Source organism: Mirounga angustirostris, unplaced genomic scaffold, assembly GCF_029215605.1.
Source record: "Mirounga angustirostris isolate CCGP_5_RB_7025 unplaced genomic scaffold, mMirAng1.0.hap1 SCAF_15, whole genome shotgun sequence".
Lineage (NCBI taxonomy): Eukaryota > Metazoa > Chordata > Mammalia > Carnivora > Phocidae > Mirounga > Mirounga angustirostris.
Window position 1 is genome coordinate 34,995,081 of NW_026991723.1, and position 20,773 is coordinate 35,015,853.

At 35.6% G+C, this 20,773-nt stretch overlaps 1 protein-coding gene across 1 annotated transcript in view; it reads right to left on the bottom strand.

The window, feature by feature from the left end:
* PTPRD (protein tyrosine phosphatase receptor type D) overlaps window positions 1-20,773 on the bottom strand; it is a 2,419,801-nt gene that overhangs the window by 895,564 nt on the left and 1,503,464 nt on the right. Inside the window, exon 11 of the mRNA XM_064580091.1 lies at window positions 2,349-2,406. The gene's annotated coding sequence lies outside the window, so the exon portion shown is untranslated. The remainder of the gene's footprint in view (window positions 1-2,348; window positions 2,407-20,773) is intronic.

Consider the following 20,773-nt stretch of genomic DNA (forward strand, 5'->3'; position numbering starts at 1 on the left):
AGAGCCTCTTAAAACACATTAGAATGAGTAGATATTAACCTGAAAAATATTTTGGACCTGGTTCATATCACTGTCTTTGGTGGAGTGGAAACACTATAAAATGTAAAAGTCAGAAAGGTTGCAGTTTGGGTTCTTGTTCTAACTCTTAGTTGTGACAGATCTTTGTTCCTTGACCACCAGTTTCTTTATCTGTAATCAGAATATATGAGGATGCCATGCAAAGCCCTTTACTTCATGCTTGGCACATCTTAAGGGCTCAGTAAGTAGTACCAATAATAATCACTGTTATTTTTATTGTCATTTCTGTGATGAGATGAAGATAGTTATACTATTTTGTTTCCACTTTTATTCATCTTGAATATACAGGCATGAGATACTGTGTTCTCTGATTCATCTGTCCTGTCTCCAGAAGGTAAACTTCTAAAATACATTGCATATTTCCACTTTCAAACATGCCTATATGTGGGCAGATAAGTTCCTGACCTCCTGTTTCAATGAAAATAATAATGATAACATTTACAGACTACCCTATACATCCCCTATTATATGTCACGTTCTGTTCTGATGGACTTTTCATATAAAACTCGTTTAATTCTCACAACAGTTTAGGAAGTACGTACAATTATTATCTCCATTTTACAGATGAGAAACCTCAGACACACACAAGTGAATAATTTGCCTAAGATCAAACAGATAGCAAATAGAGAATCCAGGCAAGTCTAGGTTTAGGACCTATGCAATTTGCCCCTTATAATAGAATTGATTTATTCTGAAGAAGCAATATCATAAATGGAAGTATGTTTGAAATATTTTTATTGACACTAGATCAGACAGAGATAGAACTTAAAAGAAAATAGGAACATCATTTGTATTATTAGTTCTATGGGAATAAGTACTTTGGATGCCTGAACAATGGGTTTTTAAACTTAGTCTGGAACATGATGTGCTCAGAAAATAGAAACTGATTCTATACAAATTGCTGAACCATAAAACAGAATGATTAATATCATAAGAGAGTCATGAACAAAGACACAGGAGTTCAGAAGACAGCATCATTTTGACTGGGGATATTCAGGAAAGCTTTAAGGTGAAGGTGAGCTGAACCTTGATATATAAAATAGAAACAATGAGGAACTAAAGGGGAAAAAGGCTGGGAGCCTGAAATAAATTTACTACAACCTCTGTGTCCTTGTTTGTTTGTTCAATTCTCATCTAATTTGATTTCAATCATATCTTGGTTTCTGAAGGAACTTTGTGTGCCTTTTTGTATATTAATATTCCCTTTTTTTCTTAGAAACATAAGAAACATCAACTAAAAAATGAAGTTAACAGAGAATTTGAGAGGTGGTATTCTTTCCTTTAAGCTGAGAACTTAAAATTTTTAGGAAAGAGGAGTATTTAAGCATGCTAAGTAACTTTTAAACTTTGTAAACTTTATTTACAAAATTTGTATTTAGAAACCTCAATTAAAATCATTTTAGTTTATTTTATAATTCATCACAAGTTTATACAGGATAATAGTTTTAAATGGTAAGCCAATGGATCAAATGCTTTAGAGAGAGCATAGGAATGATTTATTTCAGAGAATTATCATTTTAAGATTAGAAACAAAATATTAAGCTGCAATGGGCAAGAAAAATGGACTTGGTAGAGGATTTTATAAAAAAAGTATTATTATGATAGATGAAATATTTATATTTGAGAAAGGATATGTAAGATAACAAAGCTGTGTTAATAGCAAAAATTTTGTTGTGAAATACTGAGAACTAAAGGCATCACATTATAACCTGTTATTGTTTAACAGAAATTAGACATTTAAAATTGTGCTAATCTATTTGCTAATCTGTTTTCTTGCTTTATTCCCTCATTAACAATAAATAGCTTTGTAGCTTCCAGAAAAAACAAAACAAAGTATGTAGGCGAGACCACCGCCGAGGGCTAATAATTTCATAGCAGCAGCAGCAGCTAAATTCAATCAACATTTAAATCTATAGGCATCTGCTGCTCCAGTTCAAAAACTTTAACCCATTGTTAGATTTCCCACACATCGTCCGTGAGTCAGAATTGAAAAACAAATCCTTCACTGACAGATCATTTCCTAGTTATTCCATTGTTTTGAGTATAATTTTATTTATAAAAGAAAAACTGGTTATCCATAGTAAAGAACAATTTAATCTTAGCATATTTTATAAGAGGAATAAAAAGTGGGTAGAATACAATGTTTGAATATATCTTCCATGCATCCATTCCAATCAGTATTTATTGAGTGCCAAATATACAGCAGGCACTGTATTCGGTATTAGAATCCAAAGAAGAGAAAGAAGGGTTAAGATGTGTTGCAGACTTACCTGGTATCAGCCACTGTAGGTATTCTCAGACAGTACCTGGCCTCAAGAGGTTCAAAACCTAATTAACAAGACAGGAAACAAAATTATTTTAAAAACAATATTTCAAACTCTACATTGTCTTTAAGATATCGTATTTCTGCCATCATCTTTTTTTTTTTTAAGGTTTTATTTATTTGACAGAGAGAGACACAGCGAGAGAGGGAACGCAAGCAGGGGAGTGGGAGAGGGAGAAGCAGGTTTCCTGCTGAGCAGGGAGCCCAAAGTGGGGCTCGATCCCAGGGCCCTGGGATCATGACCTGAGCTGAAGGCAGACGCTTAATGACTGAGCCACCCAGGCGTCCCTCTGCCATCATCTCTTAAGGTAGCTTGGAGACAGAGAGGAGAAAAAGCAAGAGGATAGATGAGAAGCTGGTATCAATTTTATGTGATAAAAATCTTTAATTGAAGTAGTGAAATGCCAAAAATTAACATGGAACTTTCTTTGTCTATATGCTGTAAAGTAGTGAATATTGACTCTCCCTTAATATTTTGGATTGCAACTAACATGTCTGACATGAAATGGCCAGGCTTCCTTCTTGCACCTGTTTCATCAAGTTTACCAAATGTCTCAGTTTGTTGCTTCCTGAAATCACATAATATATTTCAAAACGGCCATCCTTTGTTCTTTATGGAACTGGATGCCACCTAGATTGTCAAACCCTGGAAGCCAAGCTAAAGCAAATCCTCATTTGTCCTAGTCACCCTAGGACTAGCTAACATGAAGTTTTCTAAATCTTCTAAGTATTGCATTTATGTAAAAGAATCTCAATTATTATTTTTTTAAACCCACGACTCTAAAACAAATTAAAAAGTCAATGTATCCTAATTTCTCAATGGGATCATTTCGAAGTTTTAAAGACTATCTTAATTATTCTTGTTTGTTTTCATAATTGCTTCCTTCTGTCTACACTACTATCTTCTCAACTCTTTACCAAGTGTTCAACTCTTATTCCTCCTTCAGTTCCCAAAGGAAGTTGTCATCCCACATGGAAAGCATTTTTTGATATCCTGCCCCCCCCCCAAGTTTTGCTTAGATAGATTTCCTAGATACTCGAGCAGTTCTGTGTACTTCGTTGGTACATTACGTTGTGTCACAGAAACCAGACCGTTTCCTTTTTCCTCCTGTTATAGAGTCATGCTAAGTTTTGCAGATCGATATGTCCATGTGACGAATTCTTCACAATGGAATACAGCCAGATATAAATCATGGCAATATCAAACCTGGCTCGGGCGCCTGGGTGGCTCAGTTGGTTGAGCAACTGCCTTCGGCTCAGGTCATGATCCCGGAGTCCCTGGATCGAGTCCCGCATCAGGCTCCCTGCTCGGCAGGGAGTCTGCTTCTCCCTCTGACCTTCCCCCCTCTCGTGCTCTCTCTTTCTCATTCTCTCTCTCAACTAAATAAATAAAATCTTAAAAAAAAAAAAATCAAACCTGGCTTAAAACTATGTCATACATAATCCTTCATTCAATCTTCCCTATTCACAGGTAGAATCCCTGAGGACTTACAGGCGGAATGATCCATAAGACAGAAAGAGCCTGGTCCTTCAGCCACAGATCTCAGGATCACCCCTCACCCCACTAATAAAGTCTATTGATACTAGAGAGTTACAAAGATGACCATCCATCATCCCAGCCTGACTAGGAACATCAGTTGGAATTGGAGTTTTGTGTAAATAGTTAAATTTCAGTTCTCCATGCCATTAAATTGTCAGGTGCTTGTCATAGTACTTAGCCTACCCAGACTGGGACTGTTTGATTTGTTTGATCTCTCCCATTAGGTTGTAAACTATAGTACCCCCACAGCAAATGGTTTTGTCATGTTCCAGGTTTTAGCTGAGCCCCCGACACAAAATTCCTCTCTTTTTTAAATAACTGAGATCTTACGATAAAATGTACCATGAAAATTTCACAGGAAACATTACTCTAAATACAGTTATTCCTTTGGTGGTTAATACAAGGCTTCATCCTGCACAGGCTTCAAAATACCTCTTGGTAAATACTTTAAAGGTAAAATCTGATTTTGTGTAGGAGTTCAAAGCAAGTGGAAACATTGAAACATTCTTTCAAAACTGCTTTCCTAGGCTTCTATTTGCAGTTTTTCCTACAATGGTGAGAGCATTACAAAACCTTAGTCAGAAGTAAGGGACTCAAAAGCTCCTTGAGATAGTTGCAGTGACTTGGAACATCCTTCTAATCTCTATTGAGGATTTAATGCCGATGGAGAGAAAATGAAAGGTAATTTTCTTTCCTTTTCAAAACAATAACCAATCACAGAACCCAAGACCTTCTGCTCTTCTCAAAGTACAATGAAATAGCTTTTGAAGTTTAGACAAAAGTAGAGACGTCTGACAAGCAATATCAAGTCTCAGTCAGCATGCATCTATATATTTATTGCCAACACACATCTCTTCCCCACCCCCTTACTCTTCCAGCCAAAAACACTACATGCACTGACGCCTTTTGGGCAACCACCTGTTTGAGGCCACTTCCAAAAGGTCTCCTCATAAATCTCACCCATCTGTCTGTACTATCATCCACTTGCTGGTTAAATTTAGTACTCTTTGTCAGAACCTACCTTTCAGACACATACTTCCTTTACCTCCAGCCCTATTTAAGTAAGGGAAACAAAGAAGAAATGGTCCTCCTTGCTTCCTTTCTGAAGAATTAAGAGAAAGCTTTTTTTTTTTTCCTGCAAGACATTCAACTGCCTTTTAACCTGAAGAAAAATCCTCAAGCTCTGTTCCACAGCTCATTTAAATTATTATTATTATTTTTTAAGATTTTATTTATTTATTTATTTATTTATTTATTTATTTATTTGAGACAGAGAGAATGAGAGACAGAGAGCATGAGAGGGAGGAGGGTCAGAGGGAGAAGCAGACTCCCTGCCAAGCAGGGAGCCCGATGTGGGACTCGATCCCGGGACTCCAGGATCATGACCTGAGCCGAAGGCAGTCGCTTAACCAACTGAGCCACCCAGGCGCCCCCATTTAAATTATTTTTGAACGGCACATTTAGGCTAGATTTTATGGGAACTTTAATAAATTTGTAGTTTATTCACATCAATGTTAATATATAATTTCATAATTTTGAGTATAATTTGCCAGGGGAAGTCATTTCTTAAAGTATCTATAGACATTAAGACAATTCTTCTCAGACCATCACAAAGCTACCTTTCTTTTCTGAGCACAAATATCAACCTAATGGCCTGTTGATCTAAGTAGAAGGGACAACAGAAAGATTTAACACCAGCCATATATATATATAACTCTGTTCTTCTAAGTCATGCTTAATGTTTAAGTCAACTGGACTTCCTACTGTAGTCAAAGTGCAAATTATTAAGAAGTCTCAGGTTTTTTTTCTGAAAATTGAGGAAAATAATGGATTCTCATAAGCAGAACAAAATGAATTTTCAACAACTGATTTAGCCAAGTACATGCAATCCAGCTCATCGACCATGCATGATGTGTGTGAGAGAGTGGAAGAAACAAGAAAAAAAAAATGTTGCAATGCACAGGTTCTCTCATTTCGATGGTTTTTGCCAAAGCTCCGACTAATTGTTGTGGCTGAGGAAATTGTAAGTGCTAAAGTCAGTACCTTTCAAAAGCAGAACCATCTATGGTGAAGTATATTCTGATCGGATACAGTTTTATTATTTACAGATGTGCATGGAAAGTGGTTCTAAGAAATTTTGAAGGTTTCCATTTACTTTGGTCATAAACCCAATTTTTCCCCACAGAAATAACAAACATCTCATAAGTAGCCTTTCATTTTGCATGGATCCTTTCATTTACGTCAGGAGAATATCATCTTTTATTTTATTTTTTAAATGGAGTTAGCTGGAATCGAATCATGGATATTTTATATTCTGACCCATGAAAAATACTTGGGACTTCCTCACTGTAATTTTTCTTTGCTGTATGGCATGGCTTCTGTTACAGTGTGAAAATTCCAAGTTTCATTACTGACCATGACTCCAGTATATGTAATAGGCATATTTTAATTAAAGTACTTCAAACCTTTTAAAAAAAGTTATTTCAACAGAAAAGCTGGAATTTAATTTATGTGCTATAGTGTGATGCTTTCTACTCTTCTATTTAAATTAGAAAAAAGTTTACTTCATATGAAGTTTCTTTTGCTACTGACCTTATTCGAAAACACCTCCCCCAAATGACTTATTATCAAAATGCATGTTATTTTAAAAAAGATTCTATATTAGCACAAGCAACTGGGACCCTTTAAAGTAGTTTAAAATTACATATTAAAGAGATTCTATTAAAAGGCGTTCATTCTCTTTTATTCAGAATTGTTTGCACATCTTTTTCTTTAGTCATTATTCTCACATTTTCACAGATTTGAATTAATATTAGATAAGCAATGCTAGGTAAACAAACATCCAGGAAAAATAAAATTTGAAATACCTAAGGGTACCTGACTTGTAAAATTGTCAAGTCCTGATTTCATATGCAGATGATATAGTAGGAAGCCAGTAGAGATGAGTGTGTGATTTTAAGCTCTGTTTTGTCAAATATGTTGGAACCCCTAAGTTACATAAGTTTGCTTCTTTCTTTTTTCCTTCCTTCCTCCCTCCCCCATGTGTCTCTTTCTCTTTTTTCTTTTGTTCATTTTCTTTTTATTTTCTCTTTTTATTTATTTGTTTGTTTAAAATTTTAATTCCAGTATAGTTAACACATAGTCTTTTATTAGTTTCAGGTATACAATACAGTGATTCAACAATTCCATATATTATTCAGTGTTCATCACCATAAGTGTACCCCTTCACCTATTTCACCCACCCTCCTACCCACCTTCTATCTGGTAAACTTATCTCTTATTCTCTACAGTTAAAAGACCATTTTTCGGTTTGTCTCTCTTTTTTTTCTTTGTTTCTTAAATTCTGCATATGAATGAATCATACAGTATTTATCTTTCTCTGACTTATTTCACTTAGCATTATACTCTCTAGATCTATTGATGTTATTGCAAATGGCAAGATTTCATTCTTTTCTATGGCTGAGTTATCTATCTATCTATCTATCTATCTATCTATCTATCTATCTATCTATCTATCTATATATCATCACTTCTTTATCCGTTCATCTCAAATGGATACTTGGTGTGCTTCCATAATTTGGACATGATAAATATTAAACATAAGCGTGCATGTGTCCCTTTGAATTAGTGTTCTTGTATTCATTGGGTAAATATCCAGAAGTGCAATTACCGGATCATAGGGTAGCTCTACTTTTAACTTTTTGAGGAACCTCCATACTGTTTTCCACAGTGACTGATGCAGTTTGCATTCCCACTAACAGTGCACAAAACTTCCTTTCTCTCCACATCCTTGCCAACACCTGATGTTTCTTATGTTTTTCATTTTAGCCATTCGGACAGGTATGAGGTGATATCTCATTGTAGTTTTGATTTGCATCTCCCTAATGATCAGTGATGATGAACATCTTTTCATGTGTAGGTTGGCCAACTGGAAGTCCTCTTTGGAAAAATATCTGTTCCTGTCTTTGGCCCATTTAAATTGGATTACTTATTTTTTGGATGTTGAGTTGTATCAGTTCTTTACATATTTTGGATGCTAACCCTTTATCAGATATGTCATTTGCAAAAATCTTCTCCCATTCAGTAGATTGTCTTTTAGTTTTGTTGATTGTTTCCTTTGCTGTGCAGAAGCTTTTTATTTTGATGTAGTCCCAATAGTTTATCTTTGCTTTTGTTTCCCCAGCCTCAGGAGACCTATCTAGAAAGATGTTATGGCTCATGTCAGAGAAATTACTGCCTGTGCTCTCTCCTAGGATTTTTATGGTTTTAGGTCTCACATTTAGATTCCTAATCCATTTTGAATTTATTTTTGTGTATGGTGTAAGACAGTGGTCTAGTTTCATTCTTTTGCATGTAGCTGTTGTGTTTTCCCAACACCATTTTTGGAGAGATTGTGTTTTTCCCATTGCATATTCTTTCCTGTTTTGTTGAAGATAAATTGACAAAATTATTGTGGGTTTATTTCTGGGCTTTTATTCTGTTCCATTGATCTCTGTGTCTATAAACACATTATCATCTATCTATCATCTATCTGTCTATCATCTATCTGTCTATCTATCATCTATCTATTTACACACCCACACATCACACCCACACAATCAGTCCTGCCTCCCATCACTAAATGAAGAGGTTTTTTGTTTTGTATTGTGTGCATGTTTGTATATGGTACTTAAAAAAAAACAAAAAACAAAATTTCTTGTAAGGTCCAAGGGCTTTTTAAATTTTTTTTTAAGTCTAAGTAAAGTGTGCTTATAGGAAAGTTCATAAACAATGAATCATACAAAAGTAAACACTAGGATGACCATTATTACCCAGCTTAAAATACAGAACATTTCTAGTGCCACTGAAACTCCATGCTCCCTCCCAATCCCTTTTCTCCCTCTTCATCAAAGGTAAACAAACATCATCTTGATTTCTAACCCTATAGTTTAGAGCTGCCTTGAACATTATATCAATGTAATCATAAATTATATATTACTTCTTTACTTAACATTATGCTTTTTAGTTTCATTCATATTGCCATTTGTCAAATATCATTTGAATATACCACACTTTATATATGTATTTTATAGCTGATGGGCTTTGGGTCATTTCTGGTTTAGAGCAATTACAGTTAATGTTGCAATAAACATCCTTGCAGATACTTCTTGGTACACATGTTGTACATAATGAGGAGTAGAATTGCTGGATCATCTGGTATGCATATGTTCAACTTCAGTAGATAATGCCAAACAGTTTTCCAAAGTGGTTGTAGCAATTATACTCCCCTGAAATATATATATGTTCCTATTGTATCACATCTTGACCAATACTTGGTAGGGGTATTTGCTTTGAAAGTCTAGGTTAGACCAGTGAACGAGGAGAAAGGGAATAGCCTGGCAAAGAGAAAACTCCTGATCAAGGGTTAAGTGGCCTGGTGGGAGAGCGATGGCTGTGCTATGAATGGTGAGGACTGGACCTTCACAACCAAGGATTTGCCCCAGAAGTAGGAGGATCCATGAAGGACTGGGGAATCTAATAGAGAGCATAATATTCTGTCAAATTGTGAGGGTGCAAAACAACCCAGCACCAGAATTTCAGTACAAAATAAATTGTGTGTGTGTGTGTGTGTGTGTGTGTATGGAAGGGAGGACCAGAGTCTTTTCATGAGCAAGTATACAAATCTAACACATAAAATAGGAAGAATGTCTTTATATATGAGAATCATTTTCTAGTGATTCTATCTAGGGTGGGAGATTAATGATGAGAATTGTCACAAGAGAAGTTTGCCATGAAGAGCAACTTCATACCAGTCTATTTTAAACTATATCTTATTATAGTTTTTGTGACCAATTCTGAACTTATTGTGTTTCAGAAGGGATGGAAATATAATTTTCAGATATGAGAATTTCCCATAGGTATTTACTGAACTGTTCTACTAAATGACTGTTTTATAAGGTAATTATTTTATAATTATCCTATAGAAGGTGTTTTTGAAAGAAAAAATATCCTCTAGAGCCAGGAATAATCATAGAATTTTACAGCTGGAAGAGGTCTTGGGAAACATCTAATTAAACTTTCTCATTTCACAGATGAGGAAATCTAGGTGCACAGTTGCCCAGTTACTTGATTGGGCCAAAGCAGTAGGTAACTGCAGATTCAGAAGAATCAGGGCTTTTGGCCAGGAAGATAATCATGGTAAACTCATTTTATTAAGGAAGCATTGAAAAAGTTCTTTCTTCACTTTTTTTTCCCTGGCTTATGTCTACACATCTATCAGAACTTATCAAAGTTTATCTACTCCGAGACGTCCTCTCTGATCACTTCAAGTCTGCCTTAAATGCCTCTACTATGTCTTAAATGACATTTTATACTTATTTCTACTTTGTAATTATCTGTATACTTATCTCTTTGCCCACTATACTGAGAAACCAGAAGGCAGACCTGCTGTTTTTTCTGCTCTTAGTCCTTAGCATTTTGCATAAGCCTAGTATCCAATAGTACTCGGTGAATATTTGTGGAATGAGTTAAATGTATCAAAATTTGGCCCATAATACTTTGGTGTGTATTTAGTTAGGTAGAGGTGAAATATATAACTTTAACCATGATATTAGTCTTTTGGACTGTTCATTTATATTTCTGTTCCTCTTCTTTTCAGATACATGGTGGAAAATTACTTCCTTGTGCCCTTAAAATTAGTGTGTCCCTGCTATTTGAGTGCAAGTAACACATGTCACTTCCATGTAGAAGCCTTTAACAGTCGGTATCAATTTGTCCCTCTCTCCCTTCAGCCCCAGTGAACGTAAGAAGATTCCTTAGCTAACCTATGATAGACATGCAGTATGACTGACAGATAAAACTGTATTTTATTTTCTACTTTATTATGTTTAAGTCACCGAGACTTTAGAGTTGTTGTTACTGCAGTATAACCTAGTATGTACTCACTTATTGTAATGGGATGAGATTTGGGGGACTCTGGGAGAGAATGGGCCTTTTTTTTTTTTTTTTGATGTGGAAGGAACATGAACCATTGGAGGCCAGAGGGTAGACTGAGGGAGACAGCTTCTAAAGTGGATCTCAAAAATCTCCCCCTTCTGGCATTTATGTTATTTGTGTAATTCCCTCTCCTTGAGCCTGTGTTAGACCTAGTGACTTACTTCTAACAAGAAGGATACTGCAAAAGTGATGGGATGTTGCTTATGAAATTAGATTTTAAAAATTCTGTGGCTTTCCTCTTGCTTATCCTTTCTCTTGTAGAGTCCTTGGTCTGGGAAAAACCTGGTGCCATGTAGTAAGGACCTCTCAAAAGACCATATGGCAAGGAATCAATGACTCTGACTTTTATCAGAGTACCTGAGGTTTGTCAACAGTCTATGAATGAGCTTGAAAGTGCATCTTCTTCCATTCAGGCCTTGAAGTGACCTCAGTCTTAGCTGCTACCTTCATTTCAGCCTCATGAGAGACCTGAGCCTTAGGCCCCCAGCCCACTACTTTGATCCATGACCCACAGAAACTATGAGATAATAAAAATTTGGTATTTCAAACTGCTATGTTTTGGTACAATTTGTTACAGAGCAATGGACAATGAACTCAATTATTATTTCTCTACCTAAATACACCACACCAATAGGGCAAACACATTTAACATTTTCAGAGATGCCAGATGATAAGCATATCTAAAGTTGAAATCAATGATTAAATTATTTATTTATTGCAGCATTGGATTATGGTTATACTTTATTAGTGGCTATATCAAATTCATACTTGAATCATTTGAATCAGTGAATTATATCAAAGATACATAGATGTGAGCAAGGATTTCTAAATGTAAGTAAGGTATAATTAGACATATAATAGTTATTAGCATTTAAGATACTAGGAAGTTAGATATTTTGACCTATTTGATTTTTATGGATAACAGAAAACAATTTGTATATTAAGGAGAAACATGGGTTATTTTAGACCATTTGCATGTTGCCCCAATATAAGCTGACTTCTACTTAAATAGCTAACCCAATTCTGTACTTATTCTAAAAAAATTATCAAAATATGATCAAAGGAATGCAGGGACAATGTGAGACTAAGGCTTCCAGGCTATTTTGAATCATCTGAATCTAAAAATGAGGGCATGACACCTACACTTTTCCCATAGCAGTTCAATATCAGGAATCCAGGACAATGTCTATACAGTAAGCCAGAGAGTTAATGTTAAAGTCTATATAGCAAAGAAGAAGAAACGCCATAAGAAAAAAATTACAAAGTATTTGAGAGAGAGCAAGAGTGTAGTTTTTATATAAAAAATAAACTTATATGCGGAAAAACCTTCCCCTGGCAATCTTAAGACAATACAGTACAGCTTGAGCCTCAAAGAATGGACACTGCTTAGGTATTAGCCTAATAAGATACTTGAAAGACAGATATCCTATTTATGAAAAGGCTTTTAATAGGTGAGTACAATTGTTTTCACATGTTTGAAGTTGACCCTGTTTCAATCCCACCAGGAATTCCTTATGAATACTGCATTTTCTGTGCAAGCAACAATTCATAATTTCCCTTTATTCCTGTTTGTTACTACAAAAGACTCAGTCTCGGGGGCTTTGATTAAAATGATGAGACAGAGAATAAAACAAACAGAGAGTCTGTTGAATGTCTGCCTGAAACCAGAGCTGCAACACTTAATATAAAAGACTCTTTTAAACCAATAATGAAATAATAATCCTTTTTGCAAGACAGATAAGAAAATGAAGGCTAGATGTAGATTTGGGGAAACTAATTTACACTGGAGGAGGGAGAAAGGGGAAGAGCAGCTACAGAAAATCAACTGTTAATAAATATCAGACTGCAGAGAAGTCACAAGATAAGGGGCAGCCTAGGTTCCTCCAGCTAGAACATGGCAATCACTTCTCTGAGAAGAGAAGCTGATAAGGCCCCTCCTCTCCAACAGGCAATCATTTTGCATTTTATATTATTTGAAAAGAGCCTGATTATTTTTCTTTGAATGAAACCAGATTGATTCACATTTACCTGTCAACAGAATGTTCCATTCCTCTGTTTTGCCTGTCTATTTAAAGACATATGACCTGACTGAAATTCTATAGACAAACCTTTCGTTAGAGTTAAATAATAATAATGGGTGAATAGCTCATGGTTTTTACAATTTTCTATTTTTTTGAATAGTGCCAAATTATGCTAAATTAAAATGCACAGCCTGATAAACATGACTCATATGTGCAGTAATGGATTGAGGTCACAAATATTGGCTTTATTCAAGGTCAGATATAAACTTTAAAAATCATATCCAGAGAGGAAAGCCACACATAAAAATGATAATTATGTTATTTGAAGTCTAGTTTAAAAGGGGAAAAATATAACATATAATCTTTTCTGGTAACTTGTATAAACATTTAAATATTGCTCTATCAAGTAGGGCCAGACAAGAGGCACATGTAAAGACAAACAGGCAGAAAGCACTTTGTCAATTGACTTATATCGCTTTGATTTCACTTATTGAAGCTGGGTGTTGAGATCCAGAGCCGCAGTGGGACAGTGATTCTAAAAGCATTTACATAGTATTTACCAAAGTTATACATATATTACCTATTATTGAAGGAGGAGAGGAAACAGAATTCTTCATGGGTTCTATAATGGGTTCTAGAGCTTATCAAATAGGCATCTTTAGTAAATCAATGAAACTTTTTTAGTTTTTGTTTTCTCATTCTACCAAATGAAAGAGTTAAATAATATTCTCAATTTAACCCCATTAGCCCTATGCATCACAATCTTATTAGATAACATAATTTAGATGTAGTATCCACATATGTGTATTGTGTCTATATGCATATTCATGCATATATACAGGTTTATCCAATAATCAGATCATTAGGGTGACATGGTGATAGAACTCAAAGTTATGGAAACTTTACCCTAAGTGTGAGATACAGAAAAATAACTTACACTGAAGTTCAATTTCATGGTGTTGTTCAAGTAATTCACAAAGAAAGTTTAGTTTAAAATTAGTTTTGCAAAGTGAATCAGAATATTCTGTGTGTGGAGTGCAAAACTGATACTTTGGAACATGAAGATGCTTTGGATGGTAGGAGCTCAGTGTCCATCATCAATAGAACATCAAGTTTAACCTAATTGAAGACCATTATTCCTACGAAGCCAATGGAAAATTGTTTTTCAAGGGGATTACATAAGATTTATGTTAGCCTCTCTTTCAGTATGTTTCCCATGTGGGTTGATATTAACATGAACTTTTGCAGTTTTGGGATTTTTCATTAAAACATTGTTTTTTTTTTTTTCTTTAATTCTTCACACAACTTAAGATCTTTTTTCCTGAATGAGCCTGTAGTATCATTGCGTTTAGCCATATATTAAGTTTTCCTGAGTCATCAACATTATTTAAATGCCATGCCCCCCCAAAAAACACCAAGAAGAAAAATAAAAGTGTGCACACAAAAATAATTTTAAAAAGTATACATGAACAGTAAATTTTTTATAGTACTGAAGAACTGAAACAGCTATAGGCTGTCAAGGACAAAAAAGAACATTTACCTAAAAAGTAGTGCTGGAGACAGGGTTGTGTGTAGGGCATAGTTTCATCATGAATAATTAAAAGCAAATATTCCATAAATGCTCATATTTAGAAAATACAAGAAAAATATTGTGAACATTCTGAAATTTCCTTTTATTACCAAATTATTTGGGGAAATTATAAGAAAAAACTGTAGAGTTAGGAAAATAGTCCACTGGACTGAAAGGTGGGGAGGCCAAAAGTCTACCCCATGTTTGACCATTCGCTAGTAATGTGATTTTGGGTAAGGACTTAACATATCTGAACTTCCATGTTCTCATGTGAAAAATAAGACAATGATCTACCTTTAATAATATATACATGGAAGTTTGTTGTGAAAAATCATATGCAATCCAAAAGTTGAATAATTGCTATTACTGACATTTTAAGATTTCTTCCTTCTTCCTGGGACACAAGTTAAAGTTATATTAAATAGTCATAATCCTGGTCAGATGTGAACCTTTGATTCCACCCATCAGTTCATCCATCACCCATCAAGCCAATCATTCAAAATTTACTAAGCACCATTGTTCACAAGTCACTCGTCTCATTGATCTGGAAAAATCAGAAATGAAAAAAACAGTATCTGCCCTCGTATGTCTTATGGTTTAATGGAAAAGCTTGTCTTTTTTTTTTTTAAAGATTTTATTTATTTATCTGACAGATAGAGAGACAGCGAGAGAGGGAACACAAGCAGGAGGAGTGGGAGAGGGAGAAGCAGGCTTCCCGCTGAGCAGGGAGCCCGATGCAGGGCTCGATCCCATGACCCTGGGATCATGACCTGAGCCGAAGGCAGACGCTTAATGACTGAGCCACCCAGGTGTCCCCCCCCTTTTTTTTTTTTAAGTTTTTTAAATTTTATTTTCAGTTAGTTAACATACAGGGTTATATTAGTTTCAGGCGTACAATATAGTGATTCAACAATTCTCTACCTCACCCAGTGCTCATCATGACAAGTACACTCCTTAATCCCCATTGCCTATTTAAGCCATCCCCCTACCACCTTCCCCTCTGGTAACCATCTGTTTGTTCTCTATAATTAAGAATCTATTTCTTAATTTGTCTCTCTCTCTTTTTTTTCCTTTGCATGTTTGCTTGTTTCTTAAATTCCACATATGAATGAAATCATGGTATTTGTCTTTCTCTGACTGATTTATTTCACTTAACATTACACTCTCTAGCTCCATCCATGTCATTGCAATGGCAAGATTTCATTCTTTTTAATGGCTGAATAATATTTCATTTCATATATATATATGTGTGTGTGTGTGTGTAAACTATCATATCTTCTTTATCCATTCATCAATTAATGGACACTTGGGCTGCTTCCATATATTGGCTATTGTAAATAATGCTGCAATAAACATAGGCGTGCATGTATCCCTTTGAATTAGTGTTTTTGCATACTTTGGGTAAATATCCAGAAATGTTAATTTAACTTTTTGAGGAACTTCCATACTGTTTTCCACAGTGGCTGCTCCAGTCTGCATTCCCACCAACGGTGCATGAGGGTTCCTTTTTCTCCACATCTTTGCCAACACCTGATGTTTCTTATGTTTTTCATTTTAGCAATTCGGACAGGTATGAGGTGATATCTCATTGTAGTTTTGATTTGCATCTCCCTAATGATCAGTGATGATGAACATCTTTTCAAGTGTAGGTTGGCCAACTGGAAGTCCTCTTTGGAAAAATATCTGTTCCTGTCTTTGGCCCATTTTTAAATTGGATTACTTATTTTTTGGATGTTGAGTTGTATCAGTTCTTTACATATTTTGGATGCTAACCCTTTATCAGATATGTCATTTGCAAAAATCTTCTCCCATTCAGTAGATTGTCTTTTAGTTTTGTTGATTGTTTCCTTTGCTGTGCAGAAGCTTTTTATTTTGATGTAGTCCCAATAGTTTATTTTTGCTTTTGTTTCCCCAGCCTCAGGAGACCTATCTAGAAAGATGTTATGGCTCATGTCAGAGAAATTACTGCCTGTGCTCTCTCCTAGGATTTTTATGGTTTTAGGTCTCACATTTAGATCCCTAATCCATTTTGAATTTATTTTTGTGTATGGTGTATGACAGTGGTCTAGTTTCATTCTTTTGCATATAACTGTTGCGTTTTCCCAACACCATTTTTGAAGAGATTGTCTTTTTCCCATTGCATATTCTTCCCTGTTTTTTTGAAGATAAATTGACCATATAATTGTAGGTTTATCTCTGGATTTTCTATTCTGTTTCATTGATCTATATTTCTATTTTTGTGCTAGTACCATACTATTTTGAGTAGTGCAACTTTGTAATAGAACTTGAAGTCTGGAATTGTGACAGCTTTCAGCTTTTTTCTTTAAGATTGTTTCACTATTCAGGATTCCATACAAATTTTATGATTGTTTGTTTTACTTCTGTGAAAAAGTTGGTATTTTGATACAGATTACATAAACTGTGTAGATTTCTTTGGACAATATAGACATTTTAACAATATTTGTTCTCCCAATCCATGAGCATAGAATGACTTTCTATTTGTGTTGTGTTCAATTACTTTCATCAGTGTTTTATAGTTCTCAGAGTGTAGGTCTTTCACCTCTTTGGTTAGGCATTTGTGGTCTATCCAGATATTTTTTCTTGTGGTTGGCTTCTAGTTTCATAGCATTGTTGTCAGAAAAGATGCATAGTATGATCTCAAGTTTCTTGAATTTATTGAGTCTTATTTTGTGGGCTAATATGTGACCTATTCTGGAGAAGGTTTCATGTGGACTTAAAAGGAATGTACATTCTGCTATTTTAGAATGGAATGTTCTGAATATATCTGCTAAATCTATCTGGTGCAGTGTGTTATTTGAAGCCATTGTTTCCTTGTTGATTTGCTGTTTAGATGATCTGTTCATTGATGAAAGTGGGGTGTTAAAGTCCCTTACTATCACTCTATTATTCAAATAATTCCTTTGTGTTTGTTATTAACTGTTTTAAGTATTTGGGTGCTCCTATGTAAACACATTGTTTATATTTGTTATATCTTCTTGTTGGATTGTTCCCTTTATTATGATGTAGTGTCCTTCTTTGTATCTTGTTACAGTCTTTGTTGTAAAGTCTAGTTTTTCTGATACAAGTATTGTTACTCTGGCTTTCTTTTGACATCCATTTGTATGATAGATGTTTCTCCATCCCCTCACTTTCAATATGCAGGTGACTTTAGGAGTCTCTTGTAGGCAGCATATAGATGGGTCTATATGTCATTTTTATCCATTCTGTTACCCTATGTCTTTTGATTAGAGTGCTTAGTCCATATATATTAAGAGTAATTATTGATAGATATGCATTTATTGTCATTTTATTATTTGTTCTGTGGCTGTTTCTGAAGTTTTTCTCTGATCCTTTCTTGTCTTTCTCTGTTTCAAGTTACACTGATTTTCTTTAGTGATAAATTTAGATTTATTTCTCTGTATTCTTTGCATGTTTATTAGTGGTTTTTGTATATTGCTACCATTAGGTTTGTATATAACCTCTTCTGCATATTGCAGTCTATATTGACGGTCACATAAGTTTGCACCCATTCTTTATTCTTCTTTTCCCTATTTTAGTTACATGTTGTGATATTTTATATCCTTTGATTTTGTGAGTTCTTTGTCTGATTTTTTTTACAGAAATATTCATTTTTAATGTTTTTATGTTTCCTACCTCTATACTGTCACTTTTTTCAAAATTATGTTATGTTAATCACCATACATTTCATCATTAGTTTTGGATGTAGTGTTCCATGATTCATTGTTTGCGTAGAACACCCAGTGCTCCATTCAGTACTATACTGTCACTTTTGGTCTCTCTTTTCCACTCAAGAGTCCTCTTTAATATTTCTTGCAGAGCTGGTTTAGTGGTCATAAACTCCTTTAGTTTGTTTGTCTGGGAAACTCTATATCTCCCCTGACAGCCTTGCTAGATAAAATGTTCTTGGCTGCAGATTTTTCCCATACAGCACTTTGAATATATCATGCCACTCCCTTCAGTCTTTCAAAGTTTCTGTTGAAAAATCTCTTGCTAGCCTCATGGGTTTTCCCTTGTAAGTTATTCTCCTCTTTTGTATTGCTCCTTTTAAATTTTTTTATCACTGTATTTTGCCAATTTAATTACAATGTATCTTCATGTGGGTCTGCTTTTGTTGATTTTGATGGGAGTCCTCTGTGCCTCCTGGATCTGGATATCTGTTTCCTTCCCCAGATTAGGGAAGTTTTCTGCTATTTTTTCTTCAAATAAACTTGCTGACTCCTTTTTTCTCTCTTCTTCTTCTAGTACTCTTATAATATGAATGTTATTATGTTTGATGGAGTCACTGAGTTCCCTAAGTCTATTCTTGTTTTGCAAAATTGTCTTCTTTCTCTTTTGTTCAGCTTGATTACTTTCCATTACTGTCTTTTAGGTTACAAATTCATTCCTCTGCTTCTTCCATCTGCTGTTCATCCCATTAAATGTCTTGTTCATTTCACTTATTGAGCCCTTTATTTCTGCTACATTATTCCTTATCTCTGTGTTAAAGTTCTCACTCATGTCTTCCACTCTTTTCTCAAGTCCAGTGAGTATCCTTATGATCATTGCTTTAGATATGCTATCAGGAATATTACTTATATCTGTTTCATTTAGATCTTTAGTTGTGGCCTTGTCTTGTTCTTTCATTTGGGATGAATTTCTCTGTCTCCTAATTTTGTCTACCTCTCTGTGTTTGTTTCTATGTGTTAAGAAAGTTAGCTATTTCTTCTGCTTTTGAAAGTAGTGACTTTATGAATGAGGGGTTCTTGAATGCCCTGCAGGGCAGTGTCCCCTGTTCACCAGAACCTGACATTTCAGGAGAGTATCCTATGTGTTGCTAACACCCTGCTGTTGCGTCTGAGTCACTTTTCTTTTCAGTTTAGTAGTGTGTACTGCCTCTTTGCCTGTTGTGGGCTGTGCTTGCTCTCTATGGTATTAGCAGGACCCAGATAGGCCAGCTCTGAGGGGGCATGTCCACAAAAAAACTTCTGAGCAGAATGGCTGTGTTAGAAAAAGTCATGCTGAGCTACTAGTCCTATGCTGGGCCCTGTGTGCCAGGGCAGCTGGGGGCATGAGGCTGGGCCTTGCACAGAATGGTGCCTGTGCACCCAGTGGCTAGGTGTGGTGCACTCATAGCTTTAACAAAATTTTCCCTGAGCCTGGGTTAATAGGCTTGGTGTCAGTGAGTCCTCAGGAGAAATTGTGGGCATGACTCACTACTAGCATTCTAGGTAGCAAGTTTCTGTGCAGCCTTGCCTCCTGCAGATGGCTCTATGTTTATGCTGGGGCTTGTGGGAGGAAAATGGTGCCTGCAATGCCCTCATTTTTGGAGAAGTCCCCCAACACACTCCAAAATCAGTAAGAACATATGTCTTCCCATTTGTCCTCTTGCATTGTGTAAACTGCCATTTTTATGTTGTCTTTGCACACAGGTTGCTGTTAGTTTAAGGGAAAGCACCTAGTTATCACTGACCCTTGAGGTTTGCCCAGTGCTGAGTCAGCTGATTTTTAAAGCTCCAGGCTCAAAGTCCCACTGGTTATACAAACTCATGCAATTCAGCCCCTCTGGTTTTCAAAACTAAACCTCATGGTGATTAGTTTTCCTTGTGTGAGCTCCCTGGTAAAAGCCTGCTTCTCTGCCCTCTCTGTATGCATAGCTCCCTTCCTCCTGTGGGCAGCCTCCCTCTGCCTTTTTGAACTTTCAGATGCAGCTTCTTCTCTGTATTTAGTTTTGGAGTTTGTTCTTCCAGGCTTTGATTGCTCTCCAGTTCATTGACTTGGATGTGCATGAAATCTAGTTGTAAACATAGGATGGGGACAGCTCAGGGTCCTCCTACTCTGCCACCTTCCCAACTGCTTCTGAGAAGCTACTCTTTAATGCACCAATGTTGTGCTCATACTCACTTTCTTTTATAAGGTAATGACTAAGTGCTTTGTCTATAAAGGCCTAGGATTCTAATTCCAACTTTTTACAGGTAATGCCATTTTAAGCGAGTAACTTTATTTCTCTAAGCTTTCTTTTCCTTATTGGAAGCATGTGCATTAAAATAGTAATTAATTCCTAAGATTGTTGTGAATTTAACATAGTGCTACCATGTAATATGTGTTCAATAAATAAATATTTACTATTTTTCTTTGTACCTTTTCTTACCCTGATCTTAATGTGCCTGATAAGAAATGGAAAAGCAACAACTGATATCTAGGAGCTGGCTTGATACTATAATTCAGGCCTTGGTGTTACTACCTGTTGGCCTGGTCCTCACAGTGGA